Source organism: Apium graveolens, chromosome 11 (assembly GCF_009905375.1).
Source record: "Apium graveolens cultivar Ventura chromosome 11, ASM990537v1, whole genome shotgun sequence".
In the NCBI taxonomy this organism is placed as follows: domain Eukaryota; kingdom Viridiplantae; phylum Streptophyta; class Magnoliopsida; order Apiales; family Apiaceae; genus Apium; species Apium graveolens.
This window is the reverse complement of record NC_133657.1, coordinates 192509523-192525421: the sequence shown is the minus strand read 5'-3', so window position 1 is coordinate 192525421 and position 15899 is coordinate 192509523. Positions and strand designations below refer to the sequence as shown.

The following is a 15899-nucleotide window of genomic DNA, read 5'->3' as shown; positions in this document are numbered from 1 at the left end:
CAGATGAACTCCCTCGTATAAACTAGTGTGTACCTGATTCTTCTGCACAGACCTTTGACCAACCTGAATTTAATCATTAATATTGTGCAAACTATACCTGGATAGTTAGTCGACCTCGTACCAGGTCCATAGGATAAGTTGCTGATATAGCAATTATTCCAGCACAAGCTCCCACTCCAAGGCGTAAAAGAGGAGTTAGTTCAGCATCCTCTGCAAGCAGACAGTGAGAAAAACTATAAGTAATAAATTTCATGGCTCTGGAAATAATTATCCTTTGTAGTTCATAATAGAATTGCTAGATAGATATACAGAAAAACTGAAGGCATCTGTTACCAAATTATAAGTCAACTACCCCAAAATACTAATATGTTAATAGAGGGCTTAATTGGTCGTTTATCTTCAATAAATACATAGATAGATCTAACAGTTTCTACAAGTAATTAAAATTAAATACATGATCTTTATGATTTACACTACTTACCTAAGGATCTGGTACTTCGTCTGTAAAGAATTTATAAATCTCATTTAATAAATTACCTACCTGACCAGGTCCAAGCAGGGATGATACTTAATGTCCCTCCTAATAATATCACATTCATCAATGGCGTGCATGGAAGCCCACCGCTGCCGCTCATAGTTGCGCACTCTCTGTCTATACTCTTGGGGAAAATGCCTCTTCCTCATCCACCACTCAACGTTCATATTTAAATGCATTGCCTATTTTTTTGAGGTTTTTGTATGAAAAAACACCTATATTTAAAAGTAGATAACATATATTTACAAGCTCATTATAGGGGCATATGAAAAGAAACATATATCAACTCACATGATTATACCTTAATATTACCAATCAATATGGTGACTAGGTTGAGTCCAGTCGTAAGAACAATGATGATAGACACAATTTATAACCATTTTGTTGTGCTCTCCAGATTCCCAAATGTACTGTTTCAATATTTTATAATGCATCATAGTTTATAAGCTTCAAAAGCACTATAAGAAAAAAAATCAAATTCATAAAAATAACACTAAAAAGAAATTACCTAAGAGTCATAAGACCCCAAAATATAGGATAAAGGGTTTTCTCCAAATGACTTTCATTAATCACAAGTTGAACTATCCATTTCAAAGCACCATAACCAAACTTGTCATCAGACAGTAGACACACAAACCTCGCTTATTTGTTCTCTTATATTTGTTCTCTCCCCATAAGAGTCGTCTACTATCTCTCACCATGTGCCTTGCTCCATAAATAATATTGTTTTCACAAGATAAAAATTTAGGTACACAACTAATTTGTGATTTCATGCATTATTCTGTCAAGCACTTTGTAGCCCTCTGGATTTCTAGCAAGTACCAACATGCTCCCACGGCCTGCACGCATTAAGAAGATGGTTTATATTTCATAATTAATTTAGTAATTCAATAAGAAGCAAAAGAAAAATACATATCTGTATTCATCAACCACAAGTAATGTACAGATCACAGTCCCGAAGATCGTATTCCACGAGGAGTGGAAATTTGAGAACTTACATGTGAGGCGACAAAATACTCGATCAAATTTAGAGCTATTCCCCACCAAACTGTACCAAAAATTGTAGCCAGAGAGGTTTAGCATTCGGCGCAATAGGTAAACAGAGTGATAGATCTTTGGTTAGTACTGGATAAGAAATATTACTAGGAATATTGTCATCACTTATGTTGTCGAACCCTTCTTAAGTAAAGATGGGATTACTATCCATAACACAACCTGTAATATATCCAAGTTTTTGCATTAAGTCTTTGATTTGTGTATTCTTAATTCAAGTTTAAAAAAGTATATTAGTTGATCATGTCAAAAATATTTTTATTATCAAAATAAATTCTAATAGAAATGATACAACAAAACCAAACCAAATAGACCCCATTGAAGTGCCACATTTTGTTTGATGTAACTTTACGGTTACAAAGTGTCAAAATCTTCACTCATCCAACTAGCAACATCATTATTTGCAATGAGTTGGGTTCCTGCAATCCCAACGCAACACGGAAATTTCTAACTTTGTACAAAATTTTAAAAAGCAAAATGGCGATTATAAAGAAAAAATCTATGATCTAATATAGGAAGGTTTATTGCACAGTGAAAATCAAAAACTAGCTTTCTTCAAAGAAGTGACAGTAACATAAACTCCAATTGGAACCTTAGCCACATCGATTTCAAATGAATTATACCTTAGAAATAGCTCCATGACCAATAATATAAGTATAGAAAATCAGTACTAACATCAACAAGCTTTTAGAGATTGTAAGCTAATAGAGAGAATTGAGCCTTTCTTAACCACATCCTCCATATTCTGCGAAATAATTCGATCGTCTCTCATCAATCTCAAGCACAAAACTAACTTCCGATTAGGGTACCGATGACACTGTCTTCTCCTAGGGAAGAGGGTTTGAGCTTCAATGTGAATTAGAGAATATGATCTTGAGATTCTTCGTACAGTGGCTTTGTCGTCGGCTTCACTGCTGCATAGTCCGCCATTTTCTCAAAACTTTTATTATTCTTCTTCTGCTGCAAAGACGATTGATTAATTGTGTGTTAAATAAGAATAGGATATATGAATTGAAGATTGATGGGTTAGGGTTTGATTGTTACCTTTGAATTTGCCTTTGGCGAGTATGAGTACGAGCCGATGGCTTTTGGTTTTAGGGTTTTTAGCCCTATTTTATCTACAACCCCCTCCAGATATTGGGTTGGGCTTTCCTACAAAATGTTGGGCTCAAATGCAATATAATGGGGTCAAATAAATACCTAATTTTGGGTGATGGCCAAAAATACCTTTTTTTTAGAAGTTGTAACAAGAATACCACTTTTTGGAGTTTATGGCCAAAAATACCCTTCCAATACGCATTTTAGAAATGGATAAATCTATTACGCATCTGAAAAAAGGGTATTACATAAAAAAATAAAAAAAAAAGAGAGCAGAACATGTGATACGCATGTCACAAATGCGTATCACCAGAATCAAATGGGTGATATGCATTTTGTGAATGCGTATCTCATTTTTATTTATTTTTTTAATTTTTTTTAACTTTTTTTAATACGAATTACCCATTTTTAAAATGCGTATTAGTAATACCAAACTGAAAAATGCGTATTAGACGGGTATTTTTGGCCAAAATTTTAAAAATAGGTATTTTTGTCACAAACTCTAAAAAAAGAGTTATTTTTGTCATTTTTTCCCTAATTTTACACGCCCAATTAATCTATCTATACTTCATAGTTTATAATATACCAGTTTAGATAGGAGCTTTGCATAATTTTTAACTATTTTTTTGTTATTTTTAAATATTTAATTCATAATAAGAATTAAATTCATTAAGTATCCCATTAACTTATTTAATTAGGGTTTTAAATTATATATAACTGAAAAATAATATTAGCTGCATATATAATTTCATTATAATTTAATTTTTCAAATTTTTTTTGATTAAGAACTTAGCATTTATAACTATAAAAAATATATTTATTTTAATTACATAATAAAAAACATAAGCTTATATAAAATATGCAATAAACAAAAGACCTTATATATTAGAGTAATGAAGTTTATATCAAATTATATCACAGTAATTAAATAAAATGAAGTTTACGGTAATTTCATCATCGAACAAGAATTTAAAAAAATAGAACCACCATTTTGGATAAGACTAGTGAATGGAAGCCAATATTCACTGTGGTTTGACTATTAAAAGCACAGGATATAAAATCTAATTTTTTAAGAAATAAATTACACATCTCTAAAATTAGTAGGTAACATCATCCGTATAGTTAAATCATTGAACAAGAAATTTTAAAAAATGGAATCACCACCTGGGACAAGACTAGGTAAAAGAAACCCGTGTTGACTGTAATTTGATTATTATAAAAACACACGATATAAAATCTAAATTTTTTAAATTTTTGTACAAATCTCTAAAATTAGTAGGTAACATCATCCGTACAGTTGGATCATTGAACAAGAATTTTAAAAAAAATAGAATCAACACGCGGTACAATACTTGGTAACAAGAACCTGTGTTAATCGTAATTTGACTATTTAAAAATACACGATATTAAATCTAAAATTTTTTTGAAAAAATTAACATCACAAAAGTTAGTATGTAACATCCTCAGTACGGTTCGATCGTTGAACAAGAATTTTTTAAAAATAGAATCACCACCCGATATAAGACTTTGTAAAAGGAACCCGTGTTGGCCGTAATTTGACTATTATGAAGATACATGATATAAAATCTAATTTTTTTTAAAAAAATTATACACCTCTAAAATTAGTAGATAAAATTATCCGTACGGTTGGATCGGTTAAAAATAACCTAAATAGCACAATAGCGAAGGCAACACTAAATAACCTATTGCAATACTGTAGAGCAAATGCAACGCATTAAAGTGTCATGTGTCCTGCCACGTCAGCATCCGGGTCCCATAGGTGGGTCATCCTTTTGCCACGTCAGCATGCCATGTCATTATGTGGGACCCACAGGTGGGACCCACTGGTCCCATGTCAGCATGCCACGTCAGCATGTCGCATCAGCATGCCACCTCAGCTTTTTTGTCCACGTTGGTATTTATTGAATTAAAAAAATGTCTAATGCAACGCTATGACCTCTAATGTTGCATGCTGCGCAATACTAACAATTATTAGCAACAGTAGCTTCAATGTAATGTAACGCTTTCCCCACTGTATTGCAATAAATTACAATTTTTATAGATAATGTAACGCTTTTCGTGCAATTCTAGCTAAAAAGTGTTGCCTATGTGCACTTATGGGATAGTGATCATGGCTGATGGACTACGGGTGAAAGGTTGGCTAGACTTCAAGATTTTATGGGGGTGCCTTTGTCAACAAATGAGATTCCTATAACAAATCAGGTTTAGGTTCTAGGGAGGGATTGGATGTATTCAAGACCACAGTTGCTGATCTGATGAGGGTTATGAAGCCCAAATTCAGGCGTTGCGTTATGAACTAGTATTGGTGAAGCGGGCTGCTGTCGTTGGTTCGTCGAGTGGAAGGGAGGGCCACCCATAGTTGAAAATTCCGGAGCCTGGAACCTTATAATGGGGCGACGGTCTCCAAGGATCTGGAGAATTTCTTATATTATATGGAGCAGTATTTTGGGGCGTCCCATATTGATATTGCGGAGCAAGTTTCAATCACAAATATATACTTGGTTGGCAATGCAAAATTATGGTGGAGGACTCGTACTGATGGTGATGCAAGTGTGGACATGCCGGAGATAACCACATTTGAGGCATTGAAGAGCGAACTTAAGAGTAATTTTTGCCACTTAATGCTTCTTGGCTTGCTAGAGAGAGTTTAGAGAATTTCAAAAAAATGGGAACTGTTCAAGATTATGTTAACGAATTTAGTTCTTTATTGTTGGATATAAAGAACATGTCGGATGAGGATACCTTGTTCAATTTCTTGGCTGGAGTGAAACCTTGGGGGCAGGCAGAATTGAGGAGAAACGCTGTGAGGGATTTTCCAACTGCTATCGCCGCTGCTGATGGTTTGGTTGACTATAAGCAAGCTGATTCTCATGACGCTGATGGGGGTAAAAATAGTGGCAAGAATCACAAGGGTGAGGACGGAAACAAGAAGAGTGACAGGAAAAATAGCAACGATAAAGCCAAGGATAATAGGCAGTCTCAAGGTGTTGGCGACAAGGAGTGCTTCGTATATGGAGGGCCGTATTTTGCAAGATAATATCCCAAGAAAGAGAGACTGAATGTTCTTCATGTTGATGAAGAGAATGAGGAAAATAATGAGGGAAATGATGGGGTTCAAGTGAGGGCGAATCCTATACGTTTGGTTGCACTAACGACTGAAAAATCCGTGGAGGGGGATGGAGTTATGTATTTTAAGGCCTTAGTGAATGGGAAAATAGTTATGGCTATGATAAGCACATGTGCCACAAACGGTTTCATTTGAATAGGATTGTGCTGCGGAGTTTCGCGACTAAAGTTGAAATCAAGTTCAAATCAGATTAAGATGGCTAACGCTGAGGAGCAGAAAATTGGGGGTACTTCGAATGTTGGCTTGACTATTGGTGGCTGGAAAGGTAAATTTATATTTCATATTGTTGCCTTATATGATTTTGATTGCATCTAGGCATGGACTTCTTTAGGATGACTAATAGTGCTAATATATTGCGTTATAGAAGGATTATGATCATGGATGAAATATGTCCATATTTTGTGAAAGCTATTCCTATGCAGATTGATAAAGGTAAACATAAAATGAAGAAGGTTGGGGCTGTTCAGATTTTGGTCGGCAACATGGTTTGTGTTGGATCAAAGTTTGACAACTCATCCCTACAAGGCAGCGAACTAGGTAATTTTCTTGTTGGGCCTAAGTCAATGTCTCCAAGAGTTGGAGGCGCTGCTGGAATTTAAGTCAGAATGAAATTTGATGTGTGGGCGACTAGACGTCTACACATGGTCATCATGTTTTGGTGGGGGGGATTTTGGAGGGTAATATGATCAATTTATTGTAGCTGTTTGGGTTTTGCAGTGGAAGTAACCGCAGACGGATTTGCATCCTTGGTTCATTGGCGTTAGTTTTGCTACTTAGAGCAACGAACTTCTCGTAATTATTGATGATTTGATGAGGACATCAAACTCTGGAGGTATCGCAGGGTTTGTAGGACCCTTAGACTAGATACATGCTCCTCTCCTTTGTAAATTAGAATACCTTATTTATTTTCAACTTTATTTTATAAATTCTAATAGTTGGAGCTGTTGGAGCTGTTAGACTGGGTGGAAAAATTCGAATGAAGGTATTTGAATTCTAGAACTGCTTATAACTGCCAGTAGTTGGAGCTGTTGGGGCTGCTTGAGCTGTGTGGGTTGTAGGGGCCGCGATTAGGCTTTAGTATATATATAGACACACATTTTCTGAATATAATCTAATTATCATTTTGTACAAGTTCATATTGTATTCTGCACTTGGACTATATGCTAGGCAGTAGGCAAAGTCTGTAAGCATATCTTGGGGTTGTATCCCTATATTATTGGTCAATAAAAGATTAAGCATTCAGGCTCGTAAATCAGTTGTGTCTTTACATTTTCTTGGTATATAGACACACTTGCACACGCAAATGCCCGTTTTCATTTCGTGGAAGTCCCCGGCAGCGATAGCCATAACAAAGAGCCTTTTTCCAGGATCAAAGATCTAGACGACCCAGCTCGGCAGTCCACCAGGTGGGTTTGTTTAGATCTTTGTTGTTCCTGAGTTTCAGAGTTTCATCCATTGTGTTTGGATTGCTAGGATTGCTGGGTGACAACCTCTCGAGTATGCCGACTACTTGGGGGTTGGGGCTACTGAGTAGGCCGCACGGATCAGAAAACTCAGGGTTGAAAATCTGACCGCCTAACAACAGTCATTCATGGTCTAACTATGCTTTTGGTACCAGGTGCCCTATGGTGGGAGATATGCTTTAAGGCATGTTTGTTTCATACTATTAAGTATAGATATGATTATCAATATTTTCAAATCATATTAGATATTATTTAAAGTAAATTAGATTTAAATAAGTGTTTGATGAGTTTCCAACCTTCCACCTTTTGATATTATATATAGGATATAGATATTATATAAAAAAATAATTTCAAACTATCTATTTTATAAATTCAAAAACATGCTTTATTTACAAAAATATGTAGTAAATTAAATTTAAAAAAGTGTTTAATAAGTTTCTAATCTTTGACCTTTGGTATTACTTTAACATTATTTCTCTTGAATTATCATTTACACGTATTATATATATGATATAATATAATTAGGGTACATACACTAATTATAATATTTAAAAAATAATTTGAACTCTATTTTATAAATTCTAATACATGCTCCGCTCCTTTGTAAATTAGAATACCTTATTTATTTTTAAAATCCCAATATATCTTCTTTATAATTTTGAATAACTATCTACTTTAAATATGTTAAAAAAAATTATTTATGAATATTTTCAGTACCTATTATATGTAGGATATTGACATTTTATATTAGATTTAAAGAAGTGCTTGATTAGTTTCGAAAGCTAGTGTAAAATTAAGGATAAGATTTATTTGTAGCCATGATTACTTACAAGTAATTAGATCAGTACTATCAACATGAGACATACTTTTTTTCAAAAAACAAAATCTAACATAACCGAAATTGCTATATCAATCCAAGAAAAAAATCTAAACAACATGATTTATATGCTTCGAAGACATGTTTTCATAATTTTTTTATTGATCAAAAGTGGACTCGCGACTTCTCTTCACATGCATTGTGGCCCAGAATTGCTTCTCGCAAATGGAGTACTTGGTTTTTATTTCTAGAGGAGCTATGTGTGGAATGATAGAAGATGAACGGCAAACCATTCGAGCGTACAATGGTTGTTCATCACTGGACACATCTTGCATGTATATCCCTTCTATGAAATCACCATAAATCCTATGCAAAAAGGAAAACAATGTCAACATGCTTACTGTGGTGCCCTCCAAACCCGGGTCAGAAGTTTGGGGTCCACACACACACACACCTTATTTATAACCTGCTTATAATAATAATAAAGATAATCATAATAATATGCAGTGACCCTACTTACCAACTATCACGGACCGCAATAGGTTAAAGTATGCACACAAGCCAATCACACACTTATATTACAAACCGTCCAAATCCCAACTATTCAAACTCGATCAACCTGAAAATTATTACAAACTCTTACAAACTTAAATTATCTCAAAAGATGCCTACTAGCTTAACTCGATCAACCTGAAACCCTAGCTCTCGCACTGAACTGGGATCCTCGCTACCAACTGGTTCCTTCTTAACTGGAAAATAACATAAACAACATCGCACAAATGAGCTAACTAGCTCAACAAGTCACAATGACAAAACTGAGAATAATGATCATCAAGTGTAAAGGGTTATGATATCAAGTGAACAATGAATTATGATTTAGAATTGGATATTATATTTTCATTTTAAAAACCAAGGTTAGGCTGCTGATCAGTCACGCACTAACCCCGAGCAAAGCACACAGCACTGCTCTAACTACTGGATCCAAGGCACACATTGGCCTAACTTGACCATTAATATGGTCTGACCACGAATCTGGTTCACAATTTTATAGAAATAATCCAATTCTAACATAATAACAGAATAAATAACGTAAAGCAATAAACAGAATCATAAACAATATTGAATGTTCGATAAGGAAATGGTTTCAATCTTTACAAGGGATCAGTATGGCAATTTCAAAGCTTGACTGTTAGGTAATGAAATAATCGGATATTTTTCAAAGCTTGACTGTTACCATGAATTGGTCTTTCAAAGCATAAGGTACAATGATTTGAGTATGAAAGTAATTCGATTCAGTGTTTGGTATTTAGTTTGTATGTATTTGTGGAGTAGTATCGTATATTTGTGGTTCGTACTTGGGTGTACAACAATCAATGGTTTAGAAATAAATAGGTTTACGGCTCAAGATCAATAACTGGAATCACGTTTTTGGGTTCAGTGCTTCAAAGCACTTGCAATATAAAACAGGACTATCAATCAACTACAATATATATACAGAAAGTTCAGAACACTAGCTTGCTATACTGCACTAACTTCCAATCACAACCGTCGACTCCTCGACTATCTGTTTCCCTTTCCTACGCCTTGGCTCTTATGCTCACATGTCATAAGCATCTATCAATACTCAACTTCTACAATTCTATTCGATACACACTTCTATCTACCCTTCGTTTCACCAAATTCGATTAACGGATTGAAAGTTACGTTATAGACAAGTAAACATCGAACATATAGATCGGCAGTCAAACAACAAGTCACATATAACACATAACACGTCAAATAATCAATGACATATCATTTCTAAAGGACTCTCGGGTCATAAACATGCTTTCAGGTATTTAAAATGATTTTTAAAATATTTTTCGGAATTAAAACGGGTCGTTGGATCAATTTTAAAGTAATAAACATGGTACGGTTGACCAATTCTGGCTTCAAAACAATTTTATAATAATTATCGAGCTTTGAAACCAATTTTAAAATAATATTTTCAAGCTCCAAACTATTTTTCGGAATTTTTAAATTATTTTTAAATAACTAAATCTAATTAAATAATTAATTAAAATTATTTATTATTTAATTAAACAAATTAATCAATTATTTTTTGAATTAATTGACCAATTAATCAATTAAATATTAACTAATTTAATTAATTAATTAATTCAGATTTATTTTTGAATTAAAAATAATTTTTGGAATTAAAATAATTATTTTCAAAATTTTTGGAAATTAAAAATAATTTTTAAAATGATTTTTATAAAAGAAATCCTATTTTTGAAAATTAATAAAACATAAATGCTATTTTTACCAGTTTTGTAAATAGAAATCTTGTTTTTAAAAACTTTTTTAAAACACAGGGACTGCTTTGCAATAACACAGAAAGGTCAGGGACCTTTCTGCATTTTTTCCATCCCGTTCACCACATCGCCAGCGCAGCCATTGTCGGCGACTCGAAGCTTTCCGGCTAGTCTAATAACAGTCCAGAACACGACCAAATAAACGGGGAAACGTAGATTACAACCTTAGGAACTTATTCATGTAATTTATTCCATCAAACAAGCTCTAAATCAATCGTAATAACCCGAGGAAAACTCGCCGCCGACGAGTTTATATAAAATCCGGCAAAACTTCAAATGACAGCTCCGTTCGATCCCAGAATCGTCTGATAACGTGATATATATGAATAGATTGCAAATTTCAAGGGGAGCAAAACCCACCCCTTCAGAACATCTAATAATCCCTAAATAAGAAACCCCCAAATTCAATCAAGAACATTCAAACGAATATAAACCCTAATTATACAATTCGAGAATCAAATCCTAATTTGAACATGTTATTGAACTCCAAATCGATCATATGACTATACCAAAATGATCAGGAAGAAAAGATGTACAACATGCAAGCATCAAATCATCCAAACAATAGCTCGAACAAAAATTCATACTTTTAATTCTGAATAATTCGAATATAAATCGGTTTATAGGAAAAAAGATAGGAAATTGATGGCAGAATCAGATAGGAAATTTTTCAAGCTTCGATTCGAGTATATGCACGCCTTAATCCAATATCGGCAACGCCTCTGAATTTGTGTTTGATTACGAAGAACAGTTTATAATTATAGTATTTTCTCTGTTAAAACTCTGTAAATACTGTTTGCAAATGATTTCTGGTACGGAATAAAATACGGTAAAGGCTATTTATAATTACGAAAAATTAGTATCTCGTTGGATTATTCCAGATACAAAATGGTACGTTTATTTACAAAAACTGATCCAAACGGTACCGGCTTTCGGGATAATTATCCAAATCAATACAATTTGTACTACGGTCTTGGTCTCAACGCCTGGTTACGCGTATTACGAGGTGATAATTGTGATAGTTTAATAAAAAGATCCCGTTTATCGAAAATACGAGTTTTATTGATTTACCAAAACGAATAATGTATCGAAAATGTTGCGTCGGGACCCGCACAGGACAAACCGTACGCCGGATCGAAAAAGTCGAAACATGGAAAATGCTCGGAATATTGCAATTAGGTTAGGAAGGAGTTCCCGGAAGAGTTTCGAGTTATAAAAACGTAAAAAACAGATGACGTCGGTTGGTTCCCGATTGTATGAAATAGTTTTTAAATACTTGGAAAAAGATTTTATAAAATCCATATATTTCCTATAAAATCATAAATCAACATAAAAATAATTAGGAAGATATGACAATTATCTATATTTTATTTTGGACGTATAAAAATTAAAATACTTAATTAATATTATTTTTAAACATCCAAACACATATAACACTTAACTAATAATTCACAGAATAGATACTGAACATACATAATAATTATCTATTAGCAAAAATAATTACACGATATATTCCGGATATTACACATACTCACCACATAAATAGATATTTACTAATTAAATATTATTGTAATTATACATATGAATACATCTGGATGAATTTTGAATATTTTATACCTTGTAAAAAAATCTCGAATCTCGGATTCAGGAAGGTAGTAGCCTTTGGAGAATGTCAAAAAGATAGTTCGGTCTTCAGGTGCAACGTCAGGTTCATCCTTGCAACCATCCATCAGCTGCAATCCTCCAAAAATTTCATTTAAATTTGCATCAGGATTTTCCAATACACTGCGGAGCTGACTCATATAGTTTATAGGAACCATATTCAAATTTTTTAGGGTCGCAACCTTTTGGAGAGGCGGCATCTATTCAAATTTTTTAGGGTTTTTTGGTATGATTTTCCAACGAACCGCTATGTTTAATTTTGCCATTGTTTCTATGTTTAATTTTTCCATTGTTCATTTGGCATATGTCTGATATAGTTTATCTGACATTTTAAGAAAATCTTTGGATTAATTAGAATAACAATATGCACCTTTTCTTGGAAAAAAAGATATGAATTAGCATCTTTTATCTGTTTCTTTTTCCAAAAATACTAATAATAATAATCGTATAAAATAAATTTATAATATTTTCAATTTTATCTCCTCATACAAGTTTTCAATGATATGATTCAACTACAAATTTACTTGCAATGCATGGTAACTTTCAATTTTTAAGTTTTTAAATTTGCAATAACATTTGTCATAGGATTCTCGTTTTATTAAAGAGACATGTAATTGTCAAAATATATCATTAAGCATTATAACCGGAGAATATTATTAAAATATTTGTTACTAATGATCCGTGACTACCAATGTAATTGGACCATTTCATCTTTAAACAAATAGATTCCAGTAGCTCGATCTAAAATAAGAGATAATATTATAACCAACAATAAGTCAATATCCTGAATTGAAAGAATAAAATATATCAATATATCAATAATTTAAACCAAAAAGGTAGTAAAATAGAATATTAAAACAAAATTTGTAATTTTCTTTTTTCTTCATTTTATTGATATTTATTATCGAAAAATACCTTTAAAACTATCAGCGAATTATACGTTTTTTCGTGAGATTTGCGTGAGTTATAAAATGGTCAAAATTTGATTTATAGAACTTAAGATAAAGCGAAAAATAATCAAACAAAACTCGGATTTTTTTTCTTTCGTTAGAACTTTAATTTGATTCCTTTTCCTAAATTATTCAAATTAATAACATTTTTAAAATGAAAATATAAAAATTCATTCATTTATGCCGAAACATTAGAAAAATTTGATAATCGGTAAGTCACTACGGTACTTTGGTTACTACTTTTGTATATACGTTACTCATACCACTTCTTTAAAACATAATCACAGATAATTCGGTTGTTGGTATACTGGTCTCGAAATAAAACAAAATAATGAACACTATTATGTGCTAAAAAATTATACTATTGGTCATACCTAAAATAAAATTAAAAGCAAACTAAGTATAATTAGTTAATTTGGTTGTATACTGGATTTGAATTTTAAGCTTGAACAAAAAATAAATATTGTTAATTCAGATAAATGAAATTTATTATTGAATCAGATTAAAATAAAATAAAATATAAATATAATAAGTTACATGTAACAGTGTGAGGCTAATACCAAGTAATATATATATATATACTATTCATCCGGACTAAAATTAAATAATCTTCAACCTGTTTAAAAGAAAATTAAATTTAAATTAATTAAATTTTGTTGATGTAAAATAAAAGAAAACTAAATGTGATTAATTGGATTTGGTCGACGTGTAACTTGAAACAGGGCCTTTACCCACCGCCAAATCGGTCAATTTAAGGCAAAAACCGATCTGTATTCACGTGTAACGACCGAGTCAAGAACAGTCGGATTAGTTACTTTTTGCGTAGAATTTTACGTTGACTAACGCAGACTAATGCCACGGGTGCATGATACATGTCTGGTCCCACCAGACATGTCGTGGCTCACGTCGACATGTCTGTACCACATGGGAGTAGAGTCCCACATACACGTGGCATTGTACCTTAATTATGCACGAAAACTTCGACTTGTTATCACGACCACCTTCTGCTAGTTTATCTCTATTATGACCGACATGTGTTCGGTATAATAAGTGGCCAAATTGGTCATTATCAGTCCCGAATCATTTTTGGGTAAAACCTATATAATAACCAACATTTCCCGATCGCTTTCGAAGCAGATGGTCTTTTCTCTTATGATATGGTAGGTATTTTCACAATATGGTTGGTATTTAGCGCCCTGAAAAATACCATTTTCGGTCGTTATTCTTGCATGTCATTCAGAATTGGCTGCCATTTTTTCCCGACCACCGCCACTTCTGCCCTTACCACCAACATTTCTACCCCTAACACCATCAATCTTGCCCTCATGTCCCTGTGAGGCATGTTTTTATGGGTCCTTGATTCTTTGCTCATGTTCCCCGCAAGCCTCTTACCTCTATCTTTTGTCATGAATGCCAAAATAATGACTAGGAAAGCTTTAATCAAAATAACATACCAAAGTACATCCGAAATTGCATAAAATCAAAATCAAAATATTAAGACATGTATTTTACATAAAATTACATTATACTAAAATAGGTAGCATAAATTAATTCTAAATTTTCCACATTCCCACAAATAATACAACTATTTTTAAAATTTTCCATATCAACAAAAATATTTGACTATATTTAAAATTTGCCATATAAACACAAATATTATAAGATACATTCATAATTTGACATAGATATTTACACAAATATAATACTTTTGATATATTGACATAAAATTCAATCGAACCTGAAAAATGCAAAATTTATTAAAGCCCAAATTTACAATTTTACATAATAAACAAAAACGATAAAAATTGGCCCCATGCAAACCAAATATTTTGACACTTCAATTCAAAAAAAATAAATTTTTATTAAATAAATAAACTCAAAAAACATAAAAAAAAGTTAAAATCAAGTTCAAACAACATAACCAAGGAGAATGGTCTTATATCAACCACCTTCGTTTCGTTTGGTCGCATTCGGGGAAAAATAACCGATTTAGTCATTTTAATTTTTTAAATGTTTTACATTTTTTAGTTGGTAATAGTTTTTGAAAATTAGGTTAATTAATGAATCCAAAATACTTATTGGTTAAAATTTTTAAAAATATGAAATACCAAATATATAATATTAAATAAAATTTTAAAAATATATTAACCTCGTGCATGTTATATTTAGACATTATAGTATAATCTGCAAAGTAAAAATCTCGTGTAAAAAAAACTGTTATGATTTTTTCGTTATAACACACCTTCTAAGGTCATTCTTCCTTATATATAAGCTTTTATGTAATTAAAAAATATATAAAATAATATGTTATTTTTATCTTTTAACATAAACCATATATTTACACAAAAATGACCGATAAGAACATATCGATCGATGTTATCCGTTAGTTTTTAAATTTTTACAACCGCTTGTCGGTCGATACATTTACTCTTTATACATAGAGACTGAATTGGTTGTTATAGGGTCAGAAACATTTTTGGCATATCATAATAATAATGATGAACTTTTGTCGATTATTTTTAAAGAGACATGTAATTGTCAAATTATATCCTTGTAACATTTCCGTAACACTTTTTAACCTATGGTAACAGTTTCTTCCCATTTTACCAACATAAAATAAATTTTTATTACACCTGCAATACTAAAAGCTTAATTACATATTTCAGTTAAAAACTCAAATCCAAAGCTAAAATTCAACACAAAATAAAGTTCAAAGTCAACCAAAATAAATAAAGTTTTCAAATTCATCTAAATCTAAGAGCCACAATTGTTGACCACGTTTCTAATTACACCAAAATAATCTCAAGTTTTAAAATTAA

The 15899-nt window shown here is 32.3% G+C and overlaps 1 pseudogene; it reads right to left on the bottom strand.

The window, feature by feature from the left end:
* Window positions 1–537: 537 nt before the first annotated feature.
* LOC141696358 (cyclic nucleotide-gated ion channel 4-like) lies at window positions 538–1920 on the bottom strand (annotated as a pseudogene).
* Between the last annotated feature and the right edge of the window lie 13979 nt (window positions 1921–15899).